General features: G+C 44.4%; 1 pseudogene; it reads right to left on the reverse strand.

The window, feature by feature from the left end:
- Nucleotides 1-12,124: 12,124 nt before the first annotated feature.
- LOC132422968 (olfactory receptor 2M3-like) lies at nucleotides 12,125-13,049 on the reverse strand (annotated as a pseudogene).
- Between the last annotated feature and the right edge of the window lie 2,931 nt (nucleotides 13,050-15,980).

The raw sequence follows: 15,980 nt of genomic DNA on the forward strand, positions 1-15,980 counted from the left end.
TTGTTGGTGAGACACACACTACCGGGATTTGTTGCTTCCATTCATAATTTTCAGAGAACAGCGACATCTGCTGGGAACTTGTTATGAACACAAACCCCAGATGGGCTGTATCTCTGGGGTCCATCAAGACAGCAGGCAGCTCCCTTCCCTCTCCATCTCCAGGTAGCATTAGTTTTTCAATCAGAAATAATCTGATAAGTAGAAAGGTATCTCAAATTAAAAAATAATCAATAAACATACTAGTTTTTCATCTTTATTGGCTATTTCTATTTCTTCCATGAATTGCTAATCAGGGGTTTTGTCCATGTTTCTGTCAAAGTGTATGTCTCTCTTTAGTGGCTCTCTTTATATACTGGGGACGTTAATCAATCTCTCTTTTCGTGAAATTTAACAAAATTTACCAATTTGACACTTATCTGTTTGCTTTATACATGGGTGTCTTGATAAACAGATATTATATTCAAGGATCAATCTGTGAAATTTCCTTCTTAAATTTAGAAAGATCTTCCCCTGTCACCTGAAGGTTAACATATACCTCGGTTTGCCTGCTTACTTTTAATTCCTTGCTCTTTAGTTTGGAATATAATTAAAGAGGTCTGTTTATTTTCTAAATAGTAAACAAATTATTTTAACATTAATTATGGTGAGAAATGCCAGGAAAGATAAAAGCAGCCCCAAACAACCAATAAACATAGACGCAAAAATCCTCAACAAAATACTAGCAAACTGAATCCAACGATACAATAAAAGGATCATACACAACAATCAAGTGGGATTTAGCCCACAGATGCAAGGATTTTTTCAATATCTTCAAATCAATTGCTGTGATATGCCACATCAACAAATTGAAGGATAAAAACCATATGATCATCTCAATAGATGCAGAAGAAGCTTTTGACAAAATTCACCACCCATTTATGATAAAAGCTCTCCAGAAAGTGGGCATAGAGGGGACCTACCTCAACGTAATAAAGGCCATATATGACAAACCTACAGCTAACATCATACTCAACAGTGAAAAGCTGAAAGCATTTCCTCTAAGATCAGGAATAAGACAAGGATGTCCACTCTCACCACTTTTTGTGTGTGTGTGGGTTCCCTTTTACCCACACCCTCTCCAGCATTTATTGTTTGTGTATTTTTTGATGATAGCCATTTTGACTGGCATGAGGTGATATCTCACTATAGTTTTGATTTGCATTTCTCTAATAATTAGTGGTGTTGAACATCTTTTCATGTGCCTCTTGGCCTCTTTAGAGAAATGTCTATTTAGTTCTTCTGCCCATTTTTTGATAGGGTTGTTTGTTTTGATGATATTAAGCCACATGAGCTGTTTGTAAATTTTGGAAAGGTGCTTTTATTCAACATAGTTTTGGAAGTCCTAGCCGTGGCAATCAGAGAAGAAAGAAAAAAAAGGAATACATATTGGAAAAGAAGAAGTAAAACTGTCACTGCTAGCAGATGACATGATACTATACACAGAAAATCCTAAAGACGCAACCAGAAAACTACTAGAGCTCATCAATGAATTTGGTAAACTTGCAGTATACAAAATTAACACACAGAAATCCTTGCATTCCTATACACTAAAGATCAGAAAGAGAAATTAAGGAAACAATCCCATTCACCATTGCAACAAAAAATAAAATACCTAGGAATAAACCTACCTAAGGAGGTAAAAGACCTGTACTCAGAAAAGTATAAGACACTGATGAAAGAAATCAAAGATGACACAAACAGATGGAGAGATATACCATGTTCTTGGAATGGAAGTATCAATATTTTGAAAATGACTACACTACCCAAAGCAATCTACAGATTCAATGCAATCACAATCAAATTACCAATGGCATTTTTCACAGAACTAGAACAATAAAATTTAAAATTTGTAGGGAGACACAGAAGACCCTGAAGAGCCAAAGCAATCTTGAGAAAAAAAAAAAAAGTGGAGCTGGAGGAGTCAGACTCCCTGACTTCAGACTACACAACAAAGCTACAGTAATCAAGACAATATGGTACTGGCACAAAAACATAAATATAAATCAATGGTACAGGATAGAAAGCCCAGAGATAAACCCATGCACCTATGGTCAACTAATCTATGACAAAGGAGACAAGGATATACAATGTAGAAAAGACAATCTCTTCAATAAGCAGTGCTGGGAAAACTGGACAGCTACATGTAAAAAATGAAATTAGAACATTCCCTAACATCATACACAAAAATAAACTCAAAATGGATTAAAGACCTAAATGGAAGACTGGACACTATAAAACTCTTAGGGGAAAACATAGGAGGAACACTCTGACATAAATCACCGCAAGATCTTTTTTTGCCCCACCTCCTAGAGTAATGGAAATAAAAACAAAAATAAACAAACAGGACCTAATGAAACTTAAAAGCTTTTGCACAGCAAAGGAAACCATAAACAAGACAAAAAGACAACCCTCAGAATGGGAGAAAATATTTATGAATGAATCAATGGACAAAGGATTAATCTCCAAAAAATAGAAACAGCACATGCAGCTCAATATCAAAAAAACAACAACCCAATCAAAAAATGGGTGGAAGACCTAAATAGACATTTCTCCAAAGAAAACATACAGATGGCTAAGAGGCACATGGAAGTGATGCTCAACATTGCTAACTATTAGAGAAATGCAAATCAAAACTACAATGAGATATCACCTCACACCAGTTAGAATGGGCATCGTTAGAAAAATCTACAAACAGTAAATGCTGGAGAGGGTGAGGAGAAAAGGGAACCCTCTTGCACTGTTGGCTGGAATGTAAATTGATACAGCCACTATGGAGAACAGTATGGAAGTTCCATAAAAAACTAAAAATAGAATTACCATATGACCCAGCAATCCCACTACTGAGCATATACCCAGAGAAAACCATAATTCAAAAAGACACATGCACCCCAATGTTCATTGTAACACTATTTACAACAGCTAGGTCATGGAAGCAACATAAATGTCCATCAACAGATGAATGGATAAAGATGTGGTACATACATACAATGGAATATTACTCAGCCATAAAAAGGAACAAAATTGGGTCATTTGTAGAGATGTGGATGGACCTAGAGACTGTCATACAGAGTGAAGTAAGTCAGAAAGAGAAAAAGAAATATCATATGTTAACGCATGTATGTGGAATCTACCAAAAATTGTACAGATGAACCAGTTTGCAGGGTAGAAATAGACACAGAGATGTAGAGAACAAATGTATGGACACCAAGGGGGAAAAGTGGAGGTGGGATGAATTGGGAGATAGGGATTGACATATATACACTAATATGTATAAAATAGATAACTAATGAGAACTTGCTGTATAGCCCAGGGAACTCTATTTCACTTCACTGTACAGTAGAAACTAACACAACATTGTAAAACATCTATACCCCAATAAAAAAAAAAAGATGTGGTACATATATACGATGGAATTTTACTCAGCCATTAAAAAGAATGAAATAATGCCATTTGCAGAAATGTGAATGAACCTGGAGATTATCTTACTAAGTGAAGTTAGACAGAGAAAGACAAATGTCATATGATATCTCTTATATGTGGAATCTAAAAAAAGAAAATGATACAAATGAACTTATTAAACAGAAAGAGACTCACAAACTTTAAAAGCAAACTTATGGTTACCAAAGGGGAAACATGGGGGGAAGCCTAAATTGGGAGTTTGGGATTGACATATACACACTACTGTATTTAAAATCAATAACCAACAAGGACCTTCTGTATAGCACAGGGAACTCTGATCAATATTCTGTAATAATGTAAATGGGAAAAGAATTTGAAAAAGAACAGATATATATATATGTGTGTGTGTGTGTATGTGTGTGTAACTGAATCACTTTGCTGTACACCTGAAACTAACACAACATTGTTAATCAACTATACTCCAACATGAAATGAAAATTTAAAAAAAAAAAACATTCATTATGGTGAGAAATGCCAGGAAACATAAAAGCAGCCCCTGACAACTTGAAACTGGCCTGACACCATCAACCAGCTTACAATTCGGACTTGGTGTTCTGTTGAACATAAACAATTTCACAGAACACCAACATCACACAAGGCCATTCTGATACTGAAGAAAAGGGAGAGAAGGAAGATACTTGTACCCACCCCCTAGAACACCCATCCTTGCAACGCCGCCCCTCACCATACACACACTTCACACACTTGTGCTAACAAAACGTGTTACAGCCTGAACCCAGAGGAGGGCAAGGTTCACCTGATGCTCTGACTATCCCAGGACCCTGCTCACCTCACCCCCAGGCCCTCCTGAGGTTCAGACTTTGGTGCTGATGTCTTACCTTGACTAGAGAGAATGGGGCCAGATTTCCAGTTTCCAGTCCAGCATGTAAGGGGCTTAGAAGTCATCACTCCATCCTAACAAACAAAAAGCTGAACAAACTGAAAAATCAACAACTCCTCTTAGATCTGTCAGGGAAGTGAGGTCACAGGGCAAACCACTGCTCCCCAAATTGGGGAGACCGGCAGATTCAGAGAACCACAACTTCATGAAGCCAAAAACGTCCTCACAAGCAGAAACCTCCTTAGGCACAGGTGCTGGGGTAGGAAAACCGGAACTGTAATTGACAAATTGCTGGGGGCTCAGTGTGGTCAAATCTGGAAGTTAAAAACTCCAGGGGCTCCAGTCACAGGGGGTCCCCACACTTTGTGAGTTTTACCTCCGGGAGCTCTACCAGATTCTGGCAGTGAAGATCAAAGCAAAATTCTCTCCTAATCCTGGCTGGGGGGAGGAGAAAAGTAACCACTGGGAAATACACCCCAGCAGTCTGTTCTAAAGGCTGCCGTGAAGAGAAACTTCCCAGAATCTCACCAGTCTGGGAGAAGGGAACTACCCAACCCCATCCCTCTAGCCATCCAGCCCCACCTAAGGGTGGGAAAACACTGAGAAGCTGGTGATATACATAGCCCAGGGGCACAGGCTCACTAAAAGTCTGGGACCTAATCATAAGATTATAAAATGCTTCTCCTCCCCCATACCTCAAGGTCACATCACTAAAGCCCTATTTATAGCAGTTCCTTTTAGTCAGTTCCTTTTAACAACAGTAACAACAACAAAAAAAAGCAAGGCGTACCAAAAGGTAAAAAGACAGTTTGAAAAGAGGGAGCAAGGATCAGAACCAGACTCAGATATGGCAGAGGGACGCTGGAATTATCAGACCAGGGATTTAAAACAATTATGATTAAGATGCTAAGGGCTCTAATGGAAAAAGTAGACAACATACAAGAGCAAACAGATGGGTAATGTGTAAGCAGAGAGATGGAAATTCTAAGAATCAAAAGCAAACACCAGAATTCAAAAATACTAACAGAAAAGAAGAATGCCTTTGATGGTCTCACAAGTATACTGGATACAGCTGAGGAAAGAATCTCTGACCTTGAGGATACGTCAAGAAATAGAAACTTCAAAAACTGAAAAGTAAGGCTTCCCTGGTGGCGCAGTGGTTGAGAGTCCGCCTGCCGATGCACGGGACGCGGGTTCGTGCCCCAGTCCGGGAATACCCCACATGCCGCGGAGCGGTTGGGCCCGTGAGCCATGGCCGCTGAACCTGCGCGTCCGGAGCCTGTGCTCCGCAACGGGAGAGGCCACAACAGTGAGAGGCCCGCGTACCGCAAAAAACAAACAAACAAACAAAAAAACTGAAAAGTAAACCAAAGACAGAAAAAAAAGGAACAGAGTATCCAAGAACTGTGAGACAACCACAAAAGTTGTGGCACACTCATAATGGAAATATCAGGAGAAGAAACACAAGAAACAATTGAAGCAATAATGACCAAGAATTTCCCCAAATGAATATCAGATACCAAAACAGGCAGAGATCGAGGAAGCTCAGAGAATACCAAGCAGAAAAAATGTCTCCAAACCCACACCTATGTATATCATATTCAGCTGCAAAAAAAAAAAAAAAAAAAGAGAGATAATGGGGTCCAGGCTTCTACTTGGAAAACATGAAGGAAATGAAATGAGAAATGTGTAGAACCCAAATTCAAATTCTTACCACTCCACTATCTTGTCAGTTCTCCCCTGCCAAGACCGAGGTGATACTGACACAGGAAGGGGGCAGGGCACAACCTTTAAAACAATGACATAGCCCGAGGGCATGGCATAAACTGATTAGAACCACCTAGGTCCAAGATGGACCATGACAGTTCCAAGGCTGACCATGTTAAGGTCAAAAGTGGGCGGTGGTTCAATTCCTGGAAATCCCCACCCCTTCCCCAAAATAGCTGGAATACTCCTCCAACTCATCAGCCTATGAAATTACCCACCCCTATAAAAGCTGACGACCCCATACCCTGAGGCCTCTTGCCTTCCAAGATGGTCCACACTCTGTCTATGGAGTGTGTATCTCCCTGAATAAACCTTCTTTCACTTTACTACGTCTTGCTCTTGAATTCTTGCCTGCACGAAGCCAAGAACCCACACTTGGCGGCCATCCCAGGGACTCGGACATGGCTTGGGATGTGACCATCCTCTCGCACCCCACTCTCTTTCCTGCAACATCTTTTCTGGCACCCAATGCGGGGCCTCAAAGGCCATAATCTCGATCTGCCTACTGGGCTATGGCTCCCCTCTGAAGGGTGGCTGGGACTTACCCTGAGCCACGTAGATTCAAGTAGCCCGTTAAGGGGCAGCTGACGTCACCTGCAGGATCCGGCAGAGACCAGTTCTCTGGCCGCGAAGAAGCGCACTGAGGCCAAGGCTTTTCCCCTCAGTCTTTCTCATTCTCCTATTGCTCTATCTCTTTGGACTTGAAAAGATCCACCCAGACGACCACCGAACATCCAAATGAAGACTGCGCGGCAAGTAATTGACAACTTGGTTGGGTGAGTTTCCCCTGTGGCCCCTGGAGCCCAATTCCCCCTCCCTACTCGTTTCATCCCAGTCCAGTTCTGGGAAGTCAGAACTGCGACGGGGCCCAGATTGGGGGACTACTAGATTTGCAGCCCGCCCGCAAGGAGGCTTATGGCCTCATTGCACCTCGGGGCAGATGTTGCAGGCAAGCACTTCCCTAAAGAGGGTTGCAGTCCCTTCCTCCCTAGGAAACGTCGAGGCTGTGCGCCTTCCTGATCCCACTCAGCCCTCCTACTTTTTCCGGATTTTATCAACCCCCAAGGGGAGGTAGCGGGTGAGCACCTTTCTCAGCGGGCTTACGAATCTCTCTTGGGAAGCATCCTGGCTGGACACCTTCCTTACTGTCCTGGATTTCCCTTATATCTTCCTTTTCTCATGACTTCTTGGACTGTCTGTTGATCCTTGAGCTTCCTTGCTGGCTTTACCGGCAAGTTGGGTATTACCTCTTTTACTTCTGTGGAGAGGTAGCCCTCCTCAACATCCCAAGGACCATGTCCTGAGGGGAGTTTTGCCTTTTATTGTTATCACCGCCTTGTGGGCTCCAGCCGTACCCTTCAGCTCTATTTGTTTCTCTTTCTTTTGTTTCAGTAGGAATAAAGTTCATCCGTTTAGGGGGTCCTAGGTCTCTTCCCTCCCTCTCTGACGGATTTAGGCCCTGAGACTCTAATTGCTTTTTCTCACCCTGGCTCTTGTTCCTTTCCTTGACTAATCCAAGGGGCCTCCTCAGGCTGACTGACCAGGCAGATTTGGGGTGCTCATAGGGACCCCACAGTTGACACTGGGAGAATGCCAGGACACATATCTACCATAACTACCATCTGTCCAGGATCCATCAGACCGCTGTCTTGTCAAGACATCCCAACAAAAAATGGGGCAACTCCAAGCACCCCAATGGACTCCCCACTAGGATGTATATTAGCTAATTGAGGAAAATGAGCTCATATGGCTAATTTAGCTATGGCTTAAAGAGGATGGCTTAAGAAAAAAAGAAATTAATTTCCTTTTGCAATACTGCGTGGCCCCAATACAAACTAGGGGACCAAGAGATCTGGCCAAAGAATGGGTCATTGAATCACAATATCATCTTTCAGCTGGACCTGTTTTGTAAAAGGGAAGGTAAATGGGTGGAAGTCCCATACATCCAAATGCTCATGGCCCTATTCCAAAATCCAGGTCTAAAGAACACCTGCCAGGGGGCTTATCTGGTGACGCAGTGGTTGAGAATCTGCCTGCCAATGCAGGGGAGAGGGGTTCGAGCCCTGGTCTGGGAGGATCCCACATGCCGCGGAGCAACTAGGCCCGTGAGCCACAACTACTGAGCCTGCGCGTCTGGAACCTGTGCTCTGCAACAAGAGAGGCCGCGATAGTGAGAGGCCCGCGCACCGCGATGAAGAGTGGCCCCTGCTTGCCACAACTAGAGAAAGCCCTCGCAGAGAAACGAAGACCCAGCACAGCCAAAAGTAAAAAAAATTAATAAATTAAAAAAAAAGAACTCCTGCCAGGTGTGCTTGGCTCACATCCCTTCAAAGTGCCCTCTCCTCCCGATAGCAACCTGATGTTTTAGATGATCTCCTTATGAGGCAACCTCCCCAAGGTCCACAACCGAGATATCTTACCTACCCCAATTCTGAGGGGGGACAGTTTCCAGACCATTTACCCCTAATCCCCTACACACACACACACACACACACACACACACACACACACACACACGCCGTAAATCAGCTCATGGATTTGGCCTTTGGAGTATTTAACAATAGAGATAGTGTTGAAGAGGCAAAAAGCATTAAGGGACAACATCTAACAGCACAATTACTGGAGGCAGCCCTACCCCTGCACCACCTCAGGGTTACCCTCCCTTGTGAAGACCCATGGTGAGGACAAGATCCAGAGAGCCTAGAGCAGAGCCACTGTCTCCTGAGAAAACATCTGTTTTAAGTGTAGCCAAGAGGGCCACTGGAAGAACGAACACTCCCTGTATGGGGAAATTTCACTGGGACACTGCCCAGTATGCGAATGAGAGGGCCACTGGAATTGGGACCACCCCCAAAGGGGGTGGACTCGGGGCCCCCAAACCAGTGATGGCCAAGAGGACTGAAGACTGATGGGACCTAGGAACCTCCCCAGCTCCCAAAGGACACCTGGTTATTTCTCTGGTGGAGCTTTGGGTAACCCTTGATGAGGCAGGTAGGAAATTTATTTTCTTATTCGCTACAGGGAACTCCTGCTCTGTGCTGACTGATTCCCCTGGACCCTTGTCCTCCCGATCCTGTATGATAATGGGGATTGGTGGAAAGCCCCAAACCAAGCAATTCACCCCTCCCCTCAACTGCTTGCTAGGAAATTTTACATTTGCCCATCAGTTTCTTCTCATGCCCGAGTGCCCTCTCCCCTTGTTGGGAACAGACTCGCTCATTAAATTCCAGACAATAGTCCAAGTTGGAGACCCTCACAGGGAAGACACCCACCAAGAAAGACAATTACTCTTGGCTGAAGGAGTCTACCCCAGTTCCAAGCTAGAGGGCGTCTCCATTGCACCCCGTCTGAGTTTTTAAACTATGGGCTATTAGATTGGTTCACAGTGGTAGAACTAAAGGTCACTTTCTTCTGCGTTCCCCTGCTGCACCAAGACTCCCAATATCTCTTTGCCTTTGAGTGGACAAATCCAGACGCTGTAATACCATGAATGCCTTCACTCTATGTGCTTATAAAATTCAAGCTGAGTGTGCCTACAGGATAGGAATGGAATGGACGGAAAAAAATTGGGCTAAAAATTGTCCAGCTACCTTTAAAAATGGGATCACATGAGGCTATAGGCGAGCCGCCTCAGATCAAAGGCCAGAGTAAGAGCCATAATTTTAAAATTTCTTAAGCCCAGGGAGGATCCCCCAAATTGTAAATAGATTACCCAAATGAGAGGCCACTGGTCTGACTAAACTAACCATACCTGATAGGAATTTTGGGGGAGGGCTTCTCCCCTAAACTAAATGAGGAAAAGTAAAACATTCCAACATAGGTAAATGGGTACCTCAGTCCTTCAATATCATTGAGGTAACCATCCAATGCTTTGGAAAAAAACAAAACAAAACTTGTCCTTGTTTTGCAAATCTAGTTTTTACAGGACCAGAGGTGTGACTCCAAAAATAATCCAAAGCCCACCATTCCATTTACCACTCCCCAGACCTTCCCTATTTATCTTAAGAGGCTTGGAAGTATTAACCAAAGGGGAAACAAAGTCATCCTAGGAGGAACTTGCCTGTACCTTTGAGATGAAAATGTCCTATCTGGTCTTCTCAGGAACGCTTCTCTGTGCCATCTTTTTAAAATACAAATTTTGAAAAAGGAGGTAAATAATTTGGAACTTGTCAAGGACAAATAAAAATCTTAAGTATCTTTTCCACAAATATTAGTAAAAAGGGTTTAGCCATTTGGACAAGTGAGCTTGATTTGTTCCATCTGCCAGAAACCCAGTTTTAATCCAATCTCTTTTGTAGACTGATGGGTTTTAAATTACTGTACCTGACTCATGGCTGAAATTTTGGAATGGGAACTCTGAGGCCTCTGTGTTTGTGTGTTTGTATGTATCTACGTGTGTGTCGTGGATGTATGGTATTGCCAAAAATTAATTCGTAAAAGAGCTCTATTTAATTGACTTAAAGAAAATTAAGCACTTATATAATCAGAAATAAAAAAATAATCTGGCCAGAATAAGTATTGTCTCACAGTGACCTGTGATCTTATTTAACCAAGTGTTTTAAAACTTTTTGACAAACTTCACAAATAAACATTTTAATTAAAGTTCTTTTGATATCCAGCTAACTTTGGGATAATTTAGAGGACCCCTAAAGTATCTCAAAGAGAAATATTTAACCAGGATTATTTGGTGTGTTAAATTAAATGCAGTCATTCATAATTCGGGTGATTGTAACCAAGTTTCTTTATCGATTGCACTGTAATCAGATGTTTAACCATGGCTGTTAAGTCTTTTGTCATTTGTAGTTATTCTTGTACTCTGATGCTGTTACAAAAAGTGTTTCATCGGGCTTCCCTGGTGGCGCAGTGGTTGAGAGTCCGCCTGCCGATGCAGGGGACACAGGTTCGTGCCTCGGTCTGGGAAGATCCCACATGCCGCAGAGCGGCTGGGCCCGTGAGCCATGGCCGCTGAGCCTGCGCGTCCGGAGCCTGTGCTCTGCAACGGGAGAGGCCACAACAGTGAGAGGCCTGCGTACAGCAAAAAAAAAAAAGAATTAATAGTCTCCCCAAATTCCCTGATTGCATGGAGTGATACCTTTGTGTCTCTGTCCCTTCTGCAGTGTTATACTGACGTACAGACTATAAAAGTGTTCTGGCTGTTTTTCTTGGAGATTTTCTACTTTGGCACTTACATTTAACATACAATTTCAAGAAGGCACAAAACTCTTTACATTGCTTAATGACATAAGACAGATTGAAACGGAGTTTGTGTTGTAGTAAGTAACTAGTAATTAGTGTCAGGAAATGTTGGACTTACTTTATTGGTAGCTATGATGGTACAGAGGATAAAGTGAAGCCCAGAGAATGAAGTAACATTGTCCAAGGTTGCACAGCTCCTACATGTCAGACTCCACCTCTGATCTTGGCACCACATTTCAGTGAACAATGAGCTCTGAATCGGTTCCCACTCCTTGCTCACTTTTTTTTTTTTTTTTTTTTTTGCGGTACGCGGGCCTCTCACCGTTGTGGCCTCTCCCGTTGCGGAGCACAGGCTCCGGACGCGCAGGCTCAGCGGCCATGGCTTACGGGCCCAACACCTCTGTGGCATGTGGGATCCTCCCGGACCGGGGCACGAACCCGCGTCCCCTGCATCGGCAGGCGGACTCCCAACCACTGCGCCACCAGGGAAGCCCTCCTTGCTCACTTTTAACATGCAATTCAGAAGAAAGACTGCCCCTAGCAATTTTGGAGAAAAGGTAACTAATGTATCTATGTATCTACCTTCATTGGACAGAAATAAGGGTGCTCAGTGGAGGAAAGATTCACTGTGAAACTGATCACTTACCATCTGTTTCCTTGACCTCTTCAATCCAAATGTTTTCAGATTGCTCAGTTCATAGCCTCAACCCAACCAGCCAGAAGGGCCCAAAGAGTAGAGAGGAGGACCATGAGCCACAAGAGCCCCTGAGCTGCAGAGGAAGGAGCAGAACAAGAGAGGAAGCCCCAAAAGGGTGGGCGTGTCTACACTCTCCGTCTCCCCAGCACCCTCTTCCGGGCCCTCATTACCTCCCTGTTCCTCAGGCTGTAAATGAGTGGGTTGAGCATTGGCACAAAGATGGTGTAGAAGGTGGAGATGGCTCTGTCTCCCGCTGGTGTTCCAGCAGAAGCCTTCTGCATGTAGTTAAATATGCCTCCCCTGTAGTAAAGGCCCACCACAGCCAGGTGGGAGGAGCAAGTGGTCAGAGCCTTCTGTTTCCCCTCAGTAGAAGGCATGCTAATCACAGCCGTGAGGACCCGGGCATGGGAAGCCACAGTGACCCCCAGAAGCAGCATGACCACACAGCAAGCGTAGATGAAGTCCTGAAGAGCGAGGTGTCAGCACAAGAGAGCCTCAGCAGGGCGGGGATCTCACAGAAAAAGTGATCCACCTGTAGAGAGCCGCAGTAGGGGAAGCGGAAGACCACACCCATGTCAATCACGCTGTCGGCCACTCCAACCATCCAGGACACCAGGGTCATCAGACAACAGGCCTTCCAGTTCATGAGCGTAGGGTACCGCAGGGGGGTGACACACTGCCACGTACCTGTCATAGGCCATGACACTAGGAGGAAGCACTCAGCTCCTCCTACCATGACCACTAAGAAGACCTGAGCTGCGCAGCCACCCTGAGAGATGAACTTACTGCCCGAGAGGAAGTTGGCTGTCATCTTGGGTACTACCGTGTCATTCAGGGTCAGGTCCATGATAGAGAGCTGGCTGAGAAAAACGTGCATCGGGGTGTGCAGGCACCTATCGGCTTGTATGAGCAGGAAGAAGAGGATGTTGCCAGCCAGGGCGGCAGCAGAGGCCAGAGGACGAGGGAAGAAAGGAAGAAATCATATGGTGAGTAGCTGAACAGACCCAAAAGGATGAAATCCGATAGGGCGGTGTGGTTCCACACATCCATGGCCTTGGCCCTGAAGAAAAAATAGAGGAGCAAGCATAAGAACAAAGCAACTTACCTGGCATCTGTATCATACAAGGAAGATAACTGCCTCCTGTCTCTTCTACAGGGCAGTGCCCGGCGCACCGTCATAGCCCCATCCTTTCCTTCTGCAGTGAATATCCATTTGCTCTCAGAGGTCCTCAGGATTTGATCTTATTTCTCTTGAAAGACCAGGGAGCAAGCCCCCAGAGGAGGAGGGTCAGAGAATGCAAGGGAGAGAGAGAAGGGGTTTTAAGGAACAGGTGACTAGCCATAGATTTACGAAAAGGGGATATAGATTTAAGAAGATGTAGGGGAACACAATGTCACCCCAAAATGTCTCTTTGGCATGTGGATTATTTAGAGCTGAAAACAATCCAGGCACAAAAGACTAAAGAAGAAACTTTGACCTTCCCCCAAGCACCTAAAAGAATTTAGACAGAGGGCCTGTCCCAGAATAGAGCTATCACCAGAGATATCTACAAAGAACATGGACCAAGTGTGTATGGTGTAGGGGCGGGGGGAGGGGGTGTGTGGGGTGTTGGGGGAACTCTAGGCGGAGTCTAGAGATCAGAGTCCACTCTGTTTCCCATTGTCGCTGTATGGCCCAGCAAACATTTATTTACCAAACATTTGCTTTTTCATCTCCATGTGAATTGCCTTCCTCCCCTTTGAAGTCCCAGACCACTACCCCCAAATCCTCTTTTGCCTTGAAAGCTGAAGATGGTGTTTAAGATGAAGGTTTTAGGGCTTCCGTGGTGGCGCAGTGGATGAGAGTCCGCTTGACGATGCAGGGGACATGGGTTTGTGCCCCGCGGAGCGGCTGCGCCCGTGAGCCATGGCCACTGAGCCTGCGCGTCCGGAGCCTGTGCTCCGCAACTGGAGAGGCTCACATACCCGCCCCCCCCAAAAAAAAGATGAAGGTTTTAACCCTTTTGGTGAGTTACTCAGTTTTCCTGAGTCTCTCTCAGATATGCATGTTATTAAACCTTTGTTTGATTTTCTCCTGTGAATCTGTTTCATGTCAATCTAATTCTTAGACCAGCAAGAAGAACCTCGACAGGTATAGGAAAATTTCTTCCCCTCTGACGGGGAAGTGAGTATTGGGTGTGCAGAGAGAGAGAGAGAAGGAGGTGGGAAAGGGGGTGACAGGTGCAAGGACCAATACAAACTGAAAAGAAAGGAAAAGACTCCTACCTCCATTTTCCTTAGCAATTACTTAAAAAACGTGTAATTGTAAGTTCCTTATCTCTCTGAAATGTATGTAAACCTTTTAAAACTAAAATAAGCTCTAACCAGATTTCTGACTGAGGAATGTCTTCTGAAGGACCTAGAATCCATCTCTTTGAAATGTAATCATCAAGGAAGATAGAGCCCTTACATCTCAGGTTCTGTAGGTCAGGACCCTAACTTCAGCAGGCACCTTGCTCCAAGTTGCAGAACTCTCTGTTGTCATAACATGTGTGAAGTTTGTATTTGTTTGGATAAAGCCAGCTACCTAACACAGGTAGTTACCCCAATTACCAGGTGAATCTAGGATGAACTCTGTGTGACAAACGGTGCTGTCAAGTCCTCTTCCTTGAGGAGTAGCTACTGTTTATCTTGAGAGCATGTTATGTAATGGGTTGTCACTGTCTACCTATACAAAAAGGTGACATTCCTTCTGTCTTTGCAATCTCTTGGCAGATTACCTGTGATGCACATCACATGCTGATTTAATGTTTATTCAAAAATAAAACTGTTTTCTTTCTCTTCTACTTTTGCGGAGAGGTTTTCAGGGTAGGGAGGACATTTGTTTTTTAATTATATTTTCCCAATGCAGCAGGCACTGCAACAGAGCTAAGTGTTGTGTCAAATGCATCATGAGAACCTCAGAACTCTAGAAATGCCTCTCTGTGTGGGAAGCAGTCAGCCTTGAGAGCAGGTAAGGACATGCCAGGCATGCGGCCGCTGCTCGAAGGGACTGTCCCTACTTGTTCCCCTCCTTGTTCCATTCCATGGGAGATAAATCACCAGGGCCCAGAGATCAGAAAGAATGTAAAATGAGACAAGCAAAGCTGTCTCCCCCCTGCACATGCAGGTTATTTTTGATGCTTCTGGGTTTATGGGTTTCCTCCCAGGGAAGTTAACCTTGAGCCGAGACAGTCTGTAGATAATGTAAACCACCATCTGGCAGCCTTCCTTTTTCTAGCCTAGATAATCTGCAACTGTAGCGCAATAAAATTTGCCTTGCAACCATCAGTTGTCTTGGTCCTTCTGACCCCATCCGTCGGTGCTACTTCAGTTCCTTACCCCTTCCCTTCTGACCCTGGGCGGTGAAATCCTCTTTCTCCGGCTGGTCCACAGCATCTCTGGACATATGTCAACCCTCCAGCCCACACTGCTACTTTGACAGTGTGGTGTATGAGGGCAGGGACTTGGACATATCTGTCTCCCGGTTGTACATCACTCACCTTGGTTGACACTAACCTGGTTAAAACCTGTGACTGTTTTAAGAATCAGTGACAAATAATATTCCAAAGAAGGAATGGCCAATACTCATTCCACAAATGGTGGGCCTCCACAGGTGTATTTTGGAGTGTGTTGCTTCTGTCTCGTGTGATGTCACAATTGCAATTCAAGAATTTCCCCTAATAGAAACTGGAAAGACTGTCAAAGAGAGACAAAAACTATTGAAAACATTTGTCATAGGAAGATAATTATGAACAGAAAAAAAAGCAAGAGTGAGATTCCTGGGGTCCTGTGCTCATGACTGAAGTCATGCTTATGTCTCTAAGATGTCTGAGAAAATGTTTTTTAAAATCTGCATATGGGGGCTTCCCTGGTGGCGCAGTGGTTGGGAGTCTGCCTGCCGATGCAGGGGCCGCCGGTTCGTGCCCCGGTCCGGGAGGATGCCGCGTGCCGCGGAGCGGC

Source organism: Delphinus delphis, chromosome 3 (genome assembly GCF_949987515.2).
Source record: "Delphinus delphis chromosome 3, mDelDel1.2, whole genome shotgun sequence".
NCBI classification, from domain to species: domain Eukaryota; kingdom Metazoa; phylum Chordata; class Mammalia; order Artiodactyla; family Delphinidae; genus Delphinus; species Delphinus delphis.